The following is a 3385-nucleotide window of genomic DNA, read 5'->3' as shown; positions in this document are numbered from 1 at the left end:
CCCAGTTATAAGTCTTGATTGTGGTTGCCCATCATATCTCTAAAGTTAAAAGGTGAAATACTCTCATTTGTACCATGATGTTTAAATTTCCTCTTGTGATCCTTGGTGTCACTCACTGAAGATTTGGGAAATAAAAGATTTCTATACTCTTTAGAGGCCCATTTTTAATCACCTGTCAAATGCAAAGGCTGAGTGGTAAGAATGAGGACAATGTTTACATTCAAGCTGTATAATCAAGGGATCTAAGAATATTCAATTTTGCCAATTTTGTGAAAATTAAAAATAGCATATATTTGAAGGTATTTTAAAGAGGAAAATGAAAGTACAATAGTAATTTAAACAGGAAGGCAGCTCTAAGGCCTGAAATGCTATTTGAAAAGAATTTCTGTTGAAGTAGGATAATGATATGTGAAATCATTACGTGAGGTTTGCTCTGAATACGTTTTCTCACCCACTGAAAAGAATAATGAACAGCAAGTGTCAATTTTTTTTTAGTCTATCAACTGGAGAAAGGCAACTTTTAAAAAGTTTGTCATGACATCAACTCGTGACAGGATCTCACAATAATCTCAGTTTTCCTGCTACTGAATCAACCTAATTTCATCTCCCCTCTTCGCCAAGGTTCTAGAATCTAGACCTGAAATTTTATAGTCACCATGATCCCTCCCTGTTCCTCTTTTCCCACCTTCTCTTTAGCTGCCTCCTCCTTTCTATTCCTAGGGTCACTAGTGTGAGTAAGCTTTTGACTCTATGCTAGCCCTATCGCCATCCATCAGGTCTCTCTGCCTCTCATCCTTCCCTGATTTACATGAGCACCACAGGTCAGTTCTCTGGAAGGAGACCCTGAGACAGTGTTTGGAGACAAGATCTTTAGTAGGGATCAACACCTATGAAAAGAAGAGGGAGGAAGCAGAATTAGAGAGGAAGAAGGCAAACTATGTTACAGACCCAACAAGGTCTAACCCAGCATTTGGAGCTTTCCAGAATGTTGGCTCTGAGAGTCCCCACATTGGGCTTTTAATCCACAATGCACACCTCCCACTCCAGGTAGATCAGTGAAAGGGCATGACCTCAGGGAGGCAGCTCTTAGTGCTGACCTGACCTTGAAAGAGCTGACAGCTTGAGACTGTCTGATGATGACAGTCTCCATGGCTGGACAATATTCATTCCTGACACTTTAGCCACAATAGTTTCCTAAAAAATATATTCAAAAAAATGAGTAGTTTCAATAAGAGATTTTGGAGGCAGGAGGACAAGTATCTGAGTCCTCAAATCTTCCAGTTACTAGAGGATGTACTCTGGGTAAATTATCTAATTGCTCCACACCTCTTTCTCCTCACATGTCAAAAAATGATTACATACACTTATTTCGGTTATTATGAGGATTCGATGAGACCAGGACTGCAGATGTCTTAGTATAGGGCTAACATATAGCAGGATTTCAATGAATGTCCCTTATCCTCCTCGGCTATCTTAAAGCATTAATTATTGTTTACTATTCTCTCTCTCTCAAAATGTTATAATCTCACCCCTTTCATGATATTACATTTTCCTGGTTCTCTTACAACTTCAGGGAATTCTTCTCTATTACCTGTTTTTCCAGGTTTACTGAGATATAATTGACATACACCATTGTGCAAGTTTAAGATATGCAACGTGATGATTTGACACTTATATATTGTGAAATGATTACCAAAATAGGATTAATTGACACCTGCATCACCTCACATCATCATACATACATATATATATATTTGTAGTGAGAACATTTGTTTTACTCTTTTAGCAACATTCAAATATATAATACAGTATTGTTAACTACAGTCAGCATGCTGTAAATTAGATCTCCAGAAGTTATTCATCTTAAAACCAGAAGTTTATACCTGTTTTGTTTTTTGGTGAGGAAGACTGGCCCTGCGCTAACATCTGTTGCCAATCTTCCTCTTTTTGCCTGAGGAAGATTATCGCTGAGCTAACATTTGTGCCAATCTTCCTCTATTTTGTATGTGGGACACTGCCACAGCATGGTTTTATCAGCAGTGTATAAGTCCACACCTGGGATCCAAACCTGTGAACCCTGGGCCACTGAAACGGAGTATGCAAATTTAACCACTATGCCACTGGACTGGCCCCTAGAAGTTTACACCTTTTGATCAATATCTCCCAATTTCCCCACCCCTCAACCCATGGTAACCACTGTTTCACTCTCTCTTTCTATGATTTTGGCTTTTTAGACTCCACATATAAGAGATAGCATGAAGTATTTATCTTTCTCCATTTTACTTATTTCACTGAGCATAATGCCATCAAGGATCATCCATGTTGTCACAAATAACAGGGTTTCCTTCTTTCTCAAGACTGAATAATATTCCACAGTTTATATATACCACATCTTCTTTACTCATTCATCTGTTGATAAATGCTTAGGTTGTTTCCATATCGTGGCTATTGTAAATAATACTGCAATGAAAATGGGAGTGCAGGTATCTCTAGGAGATCCTGACTTCCTTTCTTTGGATATGGAGATTGTTGGAGCATGTGGTAGTTCTATTTTTAGATTTTTGAGGAAATTCCATACTGTTTTCCATAGTGTCTGTACCAATTTATATTCCTACCGACATGCACAATGATTCCCTTTGCTCCACATCCTCACCAACACTCTTTCTCTCTCTTCTCTTTTGGATAACAAACATTCTAACAAATGTGAGGTGATATCTCATTGTGGTTTTGCTTGCACTTTCCTCATGATTAGTGAAGTTGAGCATCTTTTCATGCACCGGTTGGTCATATTTATGTCTTCTGAGAAAAAATGTACATTCAGGTCCTCTGCCCATTTTTTAATCCGATTGTTCATTTTTTGCTATTGAATTGTGTGAATTCCTTATATATTTGGATATTAACCTCTTATCATATATATGATTTGCAAATGTTTTCTCCTGTAGGTTGCCTTTTCATTTTGTTGTTTCTTTTGCTGTGCAGAAGCTTTTTAGTTTGAATTAGTCTCATTTATTTGTTTTTGCTTTTGTTGCTCATGCTTTTGGTGTCATATCCAAAAAAATCGTTGCCAAGACCAATGTCAAGGATCTTTGTCCCTCTGTTTTCTTCTAGGCATTTTATGATTTCAGGACTTAAGTTAAAGTCTTTAATCCATTTTGGGTTAATTTTTATGAGTGGTATAAGGTAAAGATCCAATTTTATTCTTCTACATGTCATTATCCAGTTTGCCCCTAACCATTTATTGAAGAGACTATCCTTTCCCCACTGAGTATTCTCAGCTCCCTCGTCAAATATTAGTTGATTATATATGCAAGGATTTATTTCTGAGCATTTGAATCTGTTCCATTGACCTATGTGTCTATTTTCCTGCCAGTACCATACTGTTTGA

Source organism: Equus quagga, chromosome 22 (assembly GCF_021613505.1).
Source record: "Equus quagga isolate Etosha38 chromosome 22, UCLA_HA_Equagga_1.0, whole genome shotgun sequence".
In the NCBI taxonomy this organism is placed as follows: Eukaryota; Metazoa; Chordata; class Mammalia; order Perissodactyla; family Equidae; genus Equus; species Equus quagga.
This window is presented reverse-complemented; position numbering follows the sequence as displayed.